The sequence below is a fragment of the Tasmannia lanceolata genome, unplaced genomic scaffold, assembly GCF_043159265.1.
Source record: "Tasmannia lanceolata isolate RefF3 unplaced genomic scaffold, GAP_Taslan_0.1 ptg000037l, whole genome shotgun sequence".
Classification (NCBI taxonomy): Eukaryota; Viridiplantae; Streptophyta; class Magnoliopsida; order Canellales; family Winteraceae; genus Tasmannia; species Tasmannia lanceolata.
Genome location: NW_027518714.1, coordinates 61,434,351 through 61,450,398, shown reverse-complemented (window position 1 = coordinate 61,450,398; position 16,048 = coordinate 61,434,351). Strand labels below are relative to the sequence as shown.

The 16,048-nt window shown below is 40.3% G+C and overlaps 1 pseudogene across 4 annotated transcripts; it reads left to right on the top strand.

Moving 5' to 3' along the window:
- Window positions 1-9,114: 9,114 nt before the first annotated feature.
- LOC143860534 (LRR receptor-like serine/threonine-protein kinase RPK2 pseudogene) lies at window positions 9,115-14,474 on the top strand (annotated as a pseudogene). 4 transcript variants are annotated; one of them, XR_013239744.1, is made up of 3 exons: window positions 9,115-12,915; window positions 13,921-13,983; window positions 14,235-14,474. The product of XR_013239744.1 is annotated as an LRR receptor-like serine/threonine-protein kinase RPK2 pseudogene, transcript variant X2 (transcript). The 4 variants fall into 4 exon arrangements; XR_013239743.1 differs by having other exon boundaries at window positions 14,229-14,474; XR_013239746.1 differs by lacking the exon at window positions 13,921-13,983.
- The last annotated feature ends 1,574 nt before the right edge of the window (window positions 14,475-16,048 follow it).

Sequence of the window (16,048 nt, the reverse complement as noted above, 5' to 3'; positions counted from 1 at the left end):
GGAACTGTTAAAGTATAAAAGATTAAACAACACCTTCTCCAACAGCTTAAGCTTTTCGAGTAACTAGTTGTTTCACATGGTATCAGAGCAAATATGCCTGGGTTCAAACCTCCTTGATAGCAAAATCCACATGCAATGGCCAAACTCAAAAGTGAGGCCACATATGCCACGTGTAGGCTAACCCAAAGAAAGACAGGCCACACGGAGGGGGAGTGTTAAAGTATAAAAAATTAAATAACGCCTTCTCCAACAACTTAAGCTTTTGGAGTAACTGGTTGCACTAGGTATCTCTTTGCCACCAATTTAAAATGTTGATTCCCGAATCCGTTTCCCACCGTGGCTTCTGGTATCAAGTATTCTTTCAGTGGGTACTTCTTGCATTATGAAAGTTCTAGTTGTGGGTATTTCTTGCATTATAAAAGTCCCATGTCTGACTAATTGATTTCTCCAAAAATCTTATTTCTTTTATATTTCTTTTTCTTGTACCTTCTACTACTGTTTTTACTCTTCTTAGTTCTTTTATATTTTCTTTTCTGTTCCTTATGCTACTGTTTTTGCTTTTCTTATTTCTTTTATATTTCTTTTTATTTTCCTTCTACTGTTACTGATTTTTGTCATTCTAAAAGCTAAGGATAATTCAGTAATTATGGGCATCCACACCCAAATGGTCATCCTCTGCTCGCATAAACCCGCGTTCAAAACAAAGCTACGTTTGCCATCCGTGCCTGTTTTCCATTTGGTTGTCAGTTAAATTTTTGTCCCAGGAAGAGTTAGTTAAATTTTGGTCCCATCCCATGTTTGCTTGCCTTTTAGCACTAGGTTTTTTTTAATCCCACTCTTGTAATGATTGCTTGTGTGGTGAATTTTTTAATCCCACTTTTGTAATGATTGCCTTTTCATCCCATCCCAAAATAACCCCAGGAACGAAAATAAACTCAGGAACCAAAAATAAGCTCGAGAAGAATTTTTTTCTACCCAACCGTTCAAGCAACCAAACAAAGGTTTTTTTTTTCCCACCATAATCTAGTCAACCAAACATAGGATTTTTATTTTACCAGGATACTTCTAGGACTTCTTTTTTTTCCCACCTATCTCCCAGGGTATTTTTTTCTCCCACATAACTCCCAGGAACAAAAAAACCAGGCAACCAAACAGATTACCGTTTGGTTGCCGGAATTTTTTTGGTTCTTGGGATTTTTGTGGAACAAAAAACTTGCTGGGAGATTGGTGGGAAAAAAAACTCCCTGGAAGTATCCCGGTATTTACCATGTTTGGTTGACCGGACTATTTTGTTTGGTTGCTTGAACTGTTGGGAAGAAAAAAAATTCTTCTGTTAGCTTATTTTTAGTTCTCGGGAGTATTTTTTTTTTCCTTCCCGGGGTTTCATGCGGGGTTATTTTGGTTCCTGGGATTATTTTGGGCCCACCAACCAAACGTGGGTTTCCTACGGAAATTCCACAAAAGTCCCAAGAATCAAAAAAATTCCGTCAACCATACGTAGCAGGAACTCTTGAGGTCAAGGACAAGAATCTCAGGTTCTTCTATGAAGGGTTGGGTAGGGTGTGATCCATCTTACACACACACAATAATATTATTAGGGATTGCAAGGGAATTTGGCAGAAAGGCATTTAGGGGCTGACTTTTGCATGAGAGAACAGCCACCTCAGATGAATCAAATGAATAGGACAAAATCTGCTGGAAAGATGCCTGTTCTCATGCAAAAGTCAGCTGTGAAATGCCTTTCTGCGAATTTTTCATATTATTAATATTAATATTAATAGCAATGCTACTGTTATGAAGGGCACCCCGTTGGACCCATGTTCCCCAGCTGCATTTATAATGGTACAGAAAAATACAAAATTAAAAGAGAAATAAATGTGGTAGGGTAATGTGGATCCAATGGAACGCCCTCAGGGCTGGGTTTTAGTAAGGGTAGCCTTCAATTTAGCATTCCTCTAATAATAATAACATTATTACTATTATTACTCAACTCAGCTCAACTCAACCCAACTCAACTAAGCCTTTTGTCCCAAACTAGTTGGGGTCGATTAATGAATCCTTTAGAAAATTTCCATGAATAAGGTGAAAGGATCTACCCGCCTCAAAAGTCTAATCCTGACACTATTATTACTATTACTATTAATACTAGGGCAGTGATAAATCGACCCACATATATCTTAAATCGACCCCATATAGGGAAGTGTTTAGAGAGAGAGAGAGAGAGAGAGAGAGAGATGGGGGTCGATTAATCTGACCGTATGGATGAGTCTGGCTCGTCATCCACACCATAGAGAAGGTTTTGATTGCCCAATTGAACAACAAACATAACGTAATGAAACAGAAATCGTGAATAAGCATAATCTAAGCATGCATTCGCATTGTTCATTGCAAAAAGGGGCTGATGTGAGTTTTTAATTTATTGCAGTGGATTTCACATGTGAAATAGCTAATTGTAGTCTCTCGAAAGGACAGTGAAAAAGGACAAGTTTAATTATGGAAAATGATTTTCAATATTTGGCTGACTCATTTTCCAAGGAAATTGTTTTACAAAATAAAAAAACTTCCGAATTTTCTATTAAAATTGAAACCTACTAGACCCTAGATTTTTTTCCCACCAAAAAGACAAAAAAAAAACTCTGTAACGTTTTTCCCTATACCCAAACAAGCCCTAGAAGTTCTCTGAAAATCCTTTGAAATTCAACATTTGCACCTGGACTCATGGAACCTCCCGGATCGCTTATTTGCTTGCACGCCACTGGTTTCCACCGGACAAACGGGTTCTCCTCCATGTGGGTGGCGAAATGGAGAGATCTCCAAGCCTCTCTAGTAAGTAAAATGCCCATACATTCCAGCGTTTAGAATGTCTCAAGTTTGAACTAGTATTTTGTTGTAATCTCATGTTCTTGAGTATGTACTCTTCAACTGTAAGTTCCAACCATCTATACAAATGGCACTAGGGTGCAACTTGGGTCGGGCTTACCCCAAGCCAGATGAGTTTAACTTAATTTTAGCTTGAGTTAGGTTGGGTTGGGGAAAAAGCTGTTAGATTTTGATTTTTGGTCAAAAGATAGTGTTTGGAAGAGGAAAAACTTTTCTTTGGAAAGAGTTGTTTTTTGCAAGAAAAAGAGAAGAGTGCAAAAGTAGTGTGAAAAAGATAGTCCCGTACCGACTCATAAGAAAGAAAAAGTTTGGCTTATAAAGTTTTACTCTTTTATCTACTTTATTATGGTGCACAATGGGTCTTAGCCTTGGATTTAAATCACGGGACGGTGCAACGTACCATTCGCACACGCGCGGCTTGGGCAATGGGCTATGTGGCGCTTTATTGGCGCCTTTTAAGGCGTACTTTACACTTCGCAAACAGAATTCAGACTTCTACTTTAGCATACCCAAAATTGCTATTTCCAGCACAATTCTCGCTCTCTCTAAACCCCTACAAAGTTACTGTTTTTTACAATTTAGAAATACTATCAAGTACTCTGTTTTCTGCAGAAACAGAACACTTAGGTCTCAAATACTTGCAAAATTCAAAGGTGATTCAGGCTTGATTCCGTTCAGTGCAGAACGTCATCAAACAATCGGTTTCGAACCGGGCTTCATTGTATCTTAGAGGCGAGTTTGTGGTTTCATGTGCACACTACTGGTGGGGGTGAATATCGTCTTAAGGAAAACGTTTACGCGCCTTGAAGCATCTTCCTATCTTCTTATCTTTTCTTAGATTGAACCAGTACACAAATTTTTCTCCAACAAAAGCCAACCCGATTTAATTATGGATTGGATTAGTGTTGAGGCTGTGGACAACCCGATCCAACCAGAACCCAAACCGTCTCTCTAATTTTATCGCGACCTGAATCCTACCCAAACCTAATATCCATCTTATGTGTTTATCCGTGCCAACCTTAACCCAACCCGACCCAAAATTGGGTTAGACGTGTTTGGTTAGGGTTGAGAGATCTAAATGTGGGATAGGGTAGGGTTGACCCTCGTCAACCCGAGGTTCAGGTTAGTGTTGAGTTATTGCTGCCTCGGGTTGGCCCCAACCAGACCTAACCCGGCCCAAGTTGCACGACTTGCACCCCGGTAACTTTTCATAGGAAAGGTGGGCAAAACAAAAGGGAGCAACTTACCTTTGGATTCCTAAGAAGTCGTTGCTGATAGAGACATGCATTGAATGCATTGTTATCTTTGTAAGGTAAGCCTTTGTATGTGCAGTGCTTCTCAAGACCTTTTCCCCATGATGCTATTTAAATCTAATTTTAGGCAACCTAACCATGAGAATCTCTTCCAAGAATGATGTCAAAATAAAGCCTCTTAGTCCATTTCTTAGACTACACAAATCCTTGTTTGAAAAAGGAGTGGAAAGAAATTCAACTTTTCAAAGGAGTACACCACCTCATTGGAAAAAAATTAGGGAAGGGATCAAATGCATGTGTCCAAAAGTTGCACAAAGATGAAGGATAATGTTTTTGAATGGATACCTATGTGGGTCTTGCTCAAATATTTTAAAATTTTGATTAATTAATTAGTTGTCTTGACTTCTTCATGATTAACTATTCTAATTTGTATGATTCTTGTCACGCATACGTGTGCTTCAATTAATCATGTTCAAGTTGATTGTGTTGCTTATTTATAGTTAGATACACGTTTAAGGAAGTTTCTGTGAAACTTCTATATTGTAACAACATCCTCATCAACCTATAAATTATAACTAAGCCCCCTTGTTTTTTATATAATTTTGAAAATGTTACCTGAGAAAGAGATGGGATCTTTGGAGTACATTACACTAATATCTATGTTAAAGTTAAAGATACTGAGGTAATCTTGTAACATTGTAATTTCAATGTTAGCACTGTCATTTTGCTAAAAAACAAAAAAAATGTTGGCATAAACATTTGTAAGGAAATAATAAATGCGTCCCTTTTCATCACTCGGACGCCAACTGTAGTGTAAGTGGCAATCAAATCCGTTGAATACTTCTGACGTGAAGTATATCAGCCTCTCTGTAGTAATTGATACTCTATTGCTGGGTATCCCTGGTGATGAAAAGGGGCGCATTTATCATTTCCCATAAAATATTTTTAGAGTGCAAAACTGACGGTTGTTACTAAGGTCCCGTTCGTTTAAGATAATGAAATTAACAATTTAGTTATAGTAAGATTGCTAAATTGAAGGGCGAGCTTGCAAAGGCCCAGCTGCAAGGGGCGCCCCAATGGATCCACGTCATCCGACTGCATTTATCATTCTTTGCCTTATAAACGGGGTTGGGTGACATGCATGTAGGTTTTTTGCAAGAAAAGAACTCTAACTATCTTGTTTTGATAATGGCACTCCTGACTCCACTTGTTTTTTCAAACCGAGGAATCTTTTCTTGATAGAACCGCGCGGGAGAGATAGATAGTGGGATTACAGACATTCAGCTCGATTCCTGGCTCACGGTCTCATGTTTCTCGTGACATGCTCTCGTGTCTGTCTATCCAAACGAGAAGGCTCTCTTTTTTATTTATTTTAGGAGAATTTATATGATGGGTGGCGGTGAAAACACGTGAAGTCTAAAAAAAGTAGGTACGGCTCACTCCATATGATGATCCAAACCGTTCATCTGTTTTGGGCACAACGTAAATAGGTTGTGCCCCAAAAATCATTTCCATAGGATGATCGTGACCCTCTTATCTGAATTGATCTGAATATGGATTGCCCTAAAAGTCATTTATGGATATTGAGAATTTATATGATGTGTGGCCGTGAAAACACGTGAAGTCCAAAAAAGTAGGTACGACCCATTCCATATGATGATCCAAACCGTTCATCTGTTTGGGCACAACGTAAATAGGTTGTGCCCCCCAAAATCATTTTCATATGATGATCCTAACCCTCTGATCTGAATATGGAGTGCCCCAAAAATCATTTATGGAATCTTCTATAGATCGGAGGATCTGAATATGGAGTGCCCCAAAAACATTTATGGAATCTTCTATAGATCAGAGGGTTAGGATCATCTTATGGAAATGATTTTTGGGGCACAACCTATTTACGTTGTGCCCAAACAGATGAACGGTTTTGATCATCATATGGAGTGGGCCGTACCTACTTTTTTAGATTTCACGTGTTTTCACGGCCACCCATCATAGAAATTATCTTATTGGGATAAATACATTTACCTCCCCTCTAGTTTCTGACACATCCACTTCAACCCCTATAGTTTAAAAATTGACAAAGACATCCCCTCTAGTTTCGTTGGGTTTTTTTCACTGGACGGTGCAAACAGCGCTTCTGAAATGACCCATTTGCCCTATGTTTTAAGTTGACTGGAAATGAAGAAAACAACAGTTGGGTTTTTTTTATCTTTGGGTTTTTACTCGACGGAACTGGATTTGGTGCGGGTGGTGGAGACGGTGGTGGTGCTGGCGGTGGTTTGGGAGGTGGTGGTGGTGGTGGGTCAGGACACGGTGGTGGATTCGGTGCGGGTGGTGGTGTAGGTGGTGGTGCCGGGGGTGGTGTGGGTGGTGGCGGAGGATTTGGAGGGGGTGGAGGAGGTGGTGTTGGTGGTGGATCCGGGCAGGGTGGAGGATTTGGTGCGGGTGGTGGTGTAGGAGGTGGTGCAGGACGAGGCGTTGGGGGTGGCGGTGGAGGGGGCAGTGGTGGAGGTGGTGGAGTTAGTGGTGGATCCGGGCAGGGTGGAGGATTCGGTGCGGGTGGTGGTGCAGGAGGAGGCATTGGGGGTCGCGGTGGAGGGGCAGTGGTGGAGGTGGTGGAGTTGGTGGTGGGTCCGGATAGGGTGGCGGATTCGGTGAGGGTGGTGGTGTCGGGGGTGGTGTTGGTGGTGGTGAAGGATTTGGAGGGGGTGGTGTTTCAGAGAACACAGATACGGGGATATTTTGGTCCATAAAATATTAACCCTGGTTACTTTCTACGGTTCCGTCGGGTTAACGTAACGGTCAGTTGACGGAAAGGGTATACTTATAACAAAACGAAACTAGAGGGGCTGTCTTTATCAATTTTTAAAATATAGGGGTTGAAGTGGATATGCCAGAAACTAGAGGGGAGGTAAATGATTTATCCGTATCTTATTTTTGTAATCTACGGCTCAAACTCCAATAAAAATGATTCCCTTCTATCCCATCACATGCATGAAAATGCAAGTCGTCAGTCATGAACGCATGCGTACTACATACACATGATCAACGTACATACATGTCAATGTACCTTCGTGATGACCGGTAAAAGTTGGACTACACTAGGATTCATGTCCCATGCTATGCATGGATGTAAAATGGTGGCCCCACCCATGCCATGCATAAGTGTAAAATAGTTTTCCATCCCGAAGAATGGTTGGAATCATCAAGTGTGATATCCTTTGTTCTTATCATATACACAACAGAGGACTACCAAATGAAATGTCTGGATTATGTTCATGTGAACTGGATGAACCAGGATTAGCTTTCTTACCATATAATTTCCCTTTTTTCCTTCAAATTTTTTGGTGGGGGATGTTGGTACCCTTGTGTCCTAACCTGTTTGGTTGCATGATATCTTGGGTTTTGTAGGGATTTTGTGTGTTTTTTGGTTTCCATGTCAGCAAAATACTGTTTGGTTGAATGTAGAGCTCCGCATTTAACTGATCAGAACCGTCTATTTTATTGGCCTTGCTTTTGATCAAAAACTATATGGGGCCAGCTATTCACACACTACTGCTAAAATACTTGAATGTTAGAATTGTATGATTGGCATGATTGATTGATCATAGGAGATCCAAAGCAAGGCCTGCCATGTGCACGGTTCAGATCGGTCAAATGTGGGACCCACTGTGCATATTTATATAGGTATATGTCCCTATGTATATGAATGTATGTATGGTGATATGGTCGCTGCTAGACATGACGCATTAAGAGGAGAATGAGAAAGATGAGAACTCATATGATGTCCGACCGTGAGATTATAAAGGACGGATTGAGAAAACCATCTCTCTCTTGATTTTTAATTCAAGAGAAAGCCCTTTTTCTGACTTTTCCTTGGTTCAAAAACCAAGGCAGTAGCAGTTTATATATGGTAAGTTTTGATGAGTGATGCATGATTGCAAGGGACATCATATATGGGCCCATCACATGGACTTTTTGAATTTGTTTTCAAAAAAAAAAGGAAAAGTTAGAGTCTACTTCCTTCTTTATGCTTTTGGAGTCTCTTTGGTACTCTCTTTCTCCTCTCTCTTTCTCCTCTCTACTTCCTTCTTTATGCTTTTGGAGTCTGTTAGGCTCTCTCTCTCTCTCTCTCTCTCTCTCTCTCTCTCTCTCTCTCTCTCTCTCTCATGAGAAGCTTCCAACCAAGAACTTCATAGACTTCCTTGACATGAAACCACTTGCATATAAACACATCTCCCATGGCCCACAGTAACCCACATCCACATCCATCTCTAAAATATCAACATTTTTTTTACCACAAAAAAGGAAATATACCTAGGATAATACAAATTCAATTAATTTCAAATTTCTATATAACAATAGAATTAGGGAAGTGATATATCCGCCCTTTTCATTACCTGGGACACCCAGCTACAGTGTATCTATGACTGCAAAGGGGCTGTTGCACTTCACACGGGAAGGATTCAACGGATATTGCTGTTGGCTGTCCCAAGTAATGAAAAGGGGCGGATATATCCCTTCCCTTTAGATAATAGCATACATTACGTAATATTTATAAGGGATTTGCTAGGGATCATTGCAGAAGGCATTTTGTGGGCCGGCTGTGGCATGAGAGAGGAGCCACCTCAATGCATTAATGAATTAGACAAAATCTATTGACAAGTGAGCCTATGTGGCTGCTCTCTCATGCAACAGCCGGCCTGCTAAATGTTACAACGGTCAATGAACGATGAATCCTAGCCGTTCATCAATACACCACCCACATCCGATGTGAGAGGTCCAATACTTTGACCATATTCGAACTCCCATATACAAATTACTGTTGTACTAAGATCCATCAGCATGTGTCCACAGAACGAACGCCAGAGATCTCATACACGTGTATGGTCGTAGATTTAGGGACAGCTTTGATTTCTTGTCCTTAAAAACCAGTATTATATATTCCATGTGTGGAGCATGTGACATGACCTGACGACAATAAGAAACGTTATGGGAAGAGGAAGGAGCGTTGTATTGCTGGCATACTTTTCTCACTGTTGTCTTATAGCAACCGGAATGTGACACCCCCTGTTCTAACCCTAGATATATATATGTAAATGCGAAAACTTTTGAGACACCCCCTGTTCTTTATAGGAGCACCCCCTCTCTCTGTCTTTTTGTACACATTAAAGTGAAGAGTGACGGAGAAGACTACGTAAAAAGGAGAGAGCGAGATCTGATTTTCATATGTTTGAAACACTTTCCGGTTAAATCTCGCCGACATTGTAACATTTCATCGGAATCTCACCGATTTCAGCGATTTCGTACTGTTTTCCGACCGAAATCTCGCATCTGTTACAACATTTTACGGCCAGATCTTGCCGGTGCAGAAATTTCCTCAGAAATCTAGCACGTGCGAGATTTTCCGGCTGGAATCTTGTCGCCGGCAACATTTCGTGGCGGAATTTCACCGCTGCAACTATTTTCCGGCGAAAATCCTCTTTACTGCAGTATCTTCTCAGTTCCTGAAGCTTTTTGATAAAGACAATGGAGGTCCTCGTTATAATCATCTTTTCCTTATCATTATTCTTCTCCAAAATCACTGCTTCCGTTTCTACAGACGCAATGTCGCTTCTCAGCTTCAAAAACTCCATCTCTCTCGATCCATCGGATCTACTTTCGGACTGGAATCAGTCCGAAAAAAGCCACTGCGAATGGTATGGAATCACCTGTGACAGATTTTCCGGCAGAGTAATAGCTCTAAACATCACCGGGAATCAGATTCCCCAGCCACCGGAATCAGTTTCCAATTCCACCACAAAAAACTCCCTACTCGCCGGAACCCTAACCCCTTCCATTGCAAATCTCACTGAGCTTAGGGTTTTGTCATTACCTCATAATGATTTCTATGGCGAGATTCCGGTGGAGATTTTCGGCCTTCGGTCACTGGAAATCCTCGAGCTTCGAGGGAATAACTTCTCAGGAGGGATTCTTAATCAGATAAGCGATCTTTCGTCTCTTCGTGTTCTTAATCTTTCTTATAATTCATTCTCTGGTCCAATTCCAGAGAACCTTATTGGATTTTCGGGAATGGAATTGATAGATTTGTCTAATAATCAGCTCTCTGGTGGAATTAAAGTTAATCATTTGAGTCATTGTGAGTCTCTTACTCATTTGCATCTTTCTGGTAATTTTTTGGTGGGTAAGATCCCACCTGAGATTGGGAATTGTTCAAATATTCAGTCGCTTTTATTGGATGGGAACATACTTGAAGGTCAGATACCTGCAGAAATTGGTCAGATTTCCAAACTTAGGGTTCTTGATGTTTCTAGGAACAGTCTCACTGATAGGATACCGAACGAGCTTGCGAATTGTGGTGAGCTCTCAGTTCTTGTTTTAACAAATTTGGTTGATTTCTCGTCTGTTGATAGCTTTGAGGTGAATTTGAGAGGAGAATTCAATGCTTTTGTGGGTGGGATTCCTTTTGAGCTACTTCTGCTTCCGAGTCTTGAAATTTTTTGGGCTCCTCGGGCGAATTTAAATGGTAGATTGCCGGATAATTGGAGAGATTTGTGTAAACTGCGAGTTCTGAATTTGGGGCAGAATTATTTCTCTGGTCTGATTCCAGAAGGGCTTGGAATGTGTAGAGATTTGTCTTTCTTGGATTTAAGTTCAAATAATTTGGAGGGATCGCTCCCTTCGCAGCTACAATTTCAGTGTATGATTTACTTGAATGTCAGTCGTAATTCTTTATCTGGGTTGCTAGGGAGATTTGCGAAAACTAGCTGCAATCAAAACAGTACTGGAAACCTAAAGAATGCATACGCTGCAGCTCTTTTGAGTGCTTGGATGAGAAACCCATTTGAATCGATTTTGAATGAGGATTTCATCGTTCTTCATGATTTTAGTTGGAATGGTTTTGCAGGCCCTTTGCCACTGTTCTTATTAGGAGATGGGTTATTCTCAGCTGCTCTTAAATTGTCCTATGGGTTGTTGCTGAACAGCAATGAGTTTAATGGATCGCTTCCTGATAAGCTTTATTTGGACTATAACGATCTACAGAGCTTTGCAGTTAATTTGAGTGTTAACCAGATAGCAGGTGGGATTTCATCAGGGTTGCTTCTCAGCTGCTTGCAGTTGAAGGAATTTGAAGCAGCTAATAATCGGCTTTCTGGGTCGATCCCTCCTGACATTGGCAATTTGCAAATGCTTTCTCACCTTGACTTGAGAGGAAATAGCCTGAACGGAACAGTGCCCGATCAGCTGGGAAAATTGAAGAATCTGATGTGGGTTCTTCTGGGAGGGAACAATTTAACGGGAGAAATCCCCACTCAGCTTGGTCAATTGTCTTCTCTTACAGTTTTGGATCTGTCTAAAAATGCTCTAACTGGTAATATCCCTGCGAGTTTGGTGAATGCTTCTAACCTCGAAGTTGTGCTTCTTGATCACAACAGGCTTTCTGGTGAGATCCCTCCATCTTTCTCAAAGCTTCAAAGCCTTACCAAACTAGATGTTTCTTTCAACAACCTTTCTGGTCATATACCATATCTCAAACATTCAGGTGACTGCAATTACTTCAAAGCTAATTCCTTCCTGCAGCCGTGTACAGTCCAGAACTCGGCACCACCATCTAGACTTCCATTCCCTCTTGAAATGCGGCGGAGTGGTCGAAGTAGTAAATTGAAGTCCTTTGGGATAGCGATGGTTGCTTCTGCCTCTGTCATTGTCTTTACTCTCCTAGTGCTGATTCTAATCATGCTGTTGGGAAGGCGAAATCTCGTTAGACTCCCCAGCCTAAGAAGGAAAATTGTCGTGACATTTACAGATGTTCCCGCTGGGCTGAGTTACGAGAATGTTGTCAGGGCGACTGGAAATTTCAGTATTGGGAACTTGATCGGCACGGGTGGGTTCGGAGCAACCTATAAGGCAGAGCTAGTCCCCGGGTTCCTAGTAGCTGTGAAAAGACTTTGCATAGGCAGATTTCAGGGTCTTCAACAGTTTGATGCAGAGATCAGAACCTTGGGAAGGATTCGGCATAAGAATCTTGTTACTCTAATCGGATACCATATGGGGGAAGCCGAGACATTTCTAATTTACAATTTCCTCTCAGGTGGAAATCTGGAGACCTTCATTCACGACAGAATAGGAAAAAATTTGCATTGGCCAGTCATTCACAAGATAGCTCTAGACATAGCCCATGCCTTGGCCTATCTTCACGATACTTGTGTCCCTCGGATAGTTCACCGGGACATCAAGCCTAGCAACATTTTGCTCGATGAAGAGCTCAACGCTTATCTCTCTGATTTTGGATTGGCTAGGCTTCTGGAAGTTTCGGAAACTCACGCTACAACTGATGTGGCCGGCACATTCGGATATGTCGCACCTGAGTATGCAACCACCTGTAGGGTCTCTGACAAGGCAGATGTTTATAGCTTTGGTGTTGTGCTTTTGGAATTAGTGTCGGGGAAGCGATCACTCGATCCTTCATTCTGTGAGTACGGAAATGGGTTCAATATTGTTGCCTGGGGGAAGTTGCTGATCAAGGAGGGGCGCTCATCTGAGCTTTTCTCTTCAGTGCTGTGGGAAACAGGTCCAAAGGATCATTTGATTGGGATGTTGAGACTTGCATTGGAATGCACCATAGAATCACTTTCTATTCGGCTGTCAATGAAGCAAGTTGTGGAGAGATTGAAACAGTTGAAGAATTCCTAACACTGATCATGATACCAGGATTGTTTTGAGACAATCAAGAAGAAAATTGGGCGTGAAGTCCTTCAGAAATTCATAGCATCAACTTGAGGTTATTCATCTTACACATTATTTAATTTCTCCATTTTTCTAGCATCTTATAATGGAAAAATTGTTGTATTTTATTTAAGGAGCATCCTTTTGTTCTCCAAAAAACAACCTACAGAAGGTATAATGGAACCCCTGTAACTGATAAAACTTTAGAGACTTCAGGAAAGTGAAAAGAGATATAAATCTTCTATATGTTAAAAACAGAAATGAACATGTTTTCTCTGTTTCAGTTGAGCTTAGCTAGAACTCCTTTTGATCCCTTTTTGGCATTCAATAACTCGATATTGTTACAATTTAAAAAAAAAAAAAAAAAAAAAAAAAAAAAAAACTCGAAATTGTACGCATTCTCAAGTTGACTGTTTACTCTATAGACAATTTCAAAAGCTCCTTGGCAAAAAATTCCACTGGATTCCTGACACCCATGCCAGAAAACTTGAACTTGTTCTTGTAACGCACCCAGATGCTAGAATCTGGCCAAAACCATGCAACGACGACTACCACAATCATGTCAACAGCCTTCACACACAAAAACTTAAGGCCTCTGATGCCTCAAAAAATTGTTCACATAAATCTTATAAGCAAATGGTTTTGAAGTTAAATATGATTATTTGCAAATAATAGTTACAGTAGTTTTAAAAATGCTACAGATAATGGCTTCCAAAGAGTCCTTAATGTCCATTTGCAAATAAGATTAAATTAAAATAATGGTACCCTGTAATTCAATCAATGACTTTGCAAAAGTGATCAGTGAGTCCACTCTAGACTTCAACTCTGCATGTCAGAGCCAAAGTTAGCCAGGAAGTTCAATTTGCAAATAAGAACTACCTTTCCATCCAAAATAATAATAATAACAATAAAAAAAAAACTAATTTTGGTGGCATCTAAAGAGGCCCCTAAATATACATAGATATGCATATATGCCAACATGTACATCAATGTACATCAATGTACATGTTGGATGTATTGAGCACTTGGAGTTTTCCTGACTGAATGAGGTTGTCTGCAGGCACCCACAAGATAAAATGCAGGAAATGATACCTTTTCTGAATACAACTCCTCACTTCAAAAGGTTAATAATACCTTTCTCCCACTGGCACTTCTCTTCTTTGTAGTGCTGTCATTTTGTCTGTATGATTGAGATATGATATCCAGTAACTCTCATTGACATGTTTCTCTGCTTGTTTTATGCAACTTAATCGGATTTTATTCTTAATGTCTCTCATTAAGGTTATAATCTCCATTAGATTGAATGTTTACTGAGATAAGGCTATTTACATATAGAATTTGATCATCTCTTTGCTGCCCAATTTGCAGTTCCAGATCGCTCGTGGGGCACCTCGGATTGTGTTATTTGAATGAGGCCAGAAAGGTGAGGTACTACACGTTGTATACGGATCAGTTCCCAAGTAAACCAATACGGTATCATTGCATTAGAGTTATTGTTAATGCCATGTTTAGAGCTAATAATGTACACTTGATTTGATTATATAAAGGAATGATAAGGTGATTACAAGAGGGAAGAAGTTCAAGTTGGGCCCACTTGTTCTATGTTCCAAACCATTCAAGGTTGTGTTTTTTTGAGGTTCTACTTTTTGCTTTTGGAAAAATATAGGAGAATTTATATGATGGGTGGCCGTGAAAACACGTGAAGTCTAAAAAAGTAGGTGCGGCCCACTTTTTTTGATGATCCAAACCATTCATCCGTTTGGGCACAATGTAAATAGGGGTCGTGCCCCAAAAATCAGTTCCATAGGATGATCCTAGCCCTCCGATCTGAACTAATCTGAAAATGGAGATTTCCAAAAATCATTTAAGGAATCATAAAAAAAAAAAAAGAAGAAGTGGGCCCTACCCACTTTTTTTAGACTTCACGTTTTTTCACAGCCACCCATCAAATAAATTCTCAAAATATAGTACCCAAAGTGGAGTGTCATTATTAAAAAAGTATAGTTCCTTCAAAAGGAGGTTTTGTTCTTAGCCTTGGGATGTTTTAGTCATTAAGATTTTTCTGAACGATTGATGTTCAATTAAGAGGACGGCAAGTGGACTGACTAATCTTTTCTGGGTCATGACAAATCTGGCCCATCATGGACATTTGATGATCCTAGCCCTTGATCAAGGGTGATTTAATAAAGGTGAAGTTTCAAGTTTTCTCCAAGCCACTGATTATATATGCTTCTTGTGGATAGGATCTCCTTTTCAATGTGATATCTGGATCTATTGGTCTCTTAGCAATGGCCCACCACATCAATAGTACATGACGGCAGTTTTTAACCGTCCATTTACAACCCACCCAGTGGATAACTGGTTATGATTTTCAAACCGTTTAATTTGGACCCACTGAATAAAAGGATTGGAGATCATCACGATGTCATGTAGATGGGCCCAGCTCAAGCTTCTCATGGTGCCATTTGGTGGGGCCAAAATCTGGAGATGCATAACCGTTAAGTTGGTGGGCCCCAATGACCAAGAGATCATACTATCCGATGATTTGTCCCATCAATAACTTGAAGATGGTTAAAGAAAAAGCAGCAAAAGACCACATTCGAGATTCCCACAAGGAGAGGTTTGCCAATTTTGTTTAAAACAAAGGAGATTTTGATAACCCGGTGAGTTGGGTGTTCTACCCAGGTAATTCAAATGGGTTTTCCACGAGTCGGAGTCAAGACTAGCAGGCCTAAAGGCGAGTAAAGGCTCATCTGTTGCCGAGAGATACGATTGACTCGGGTGTTGAGGCAGACCCAACTTGGGCATCAAGCTGAGTCGGGTCCCGAGTCCGAGTTTGGAACTCTTTGCTCTTTTTTCTTCCATTGTTTTTCTTCTTTTCATCATTTTTAGAACATGGTTTGGTGTCAAATTTATCTCTTATTGTCTCAGTTCATCATTTGTGTTTTGATTTTGATTTGAAAATTTACAATTTCCATTCATTCCTTGCTTTAGATGATATTGGGTGTTGAAGTTTTATCTCATCTTCTTGATTTCATTTTTTCTCTCTAATTACATCACAATTGAATTCAATTCTCTGATCACTTGTTCTTGCTTTGAATTCATTTAAGATGGCTCCTATCCCTTTTCTCCTAAGTCATTTAGATACATCTCATGCAATCCTTACAGGAAGGTCGGCTCATCTTTTG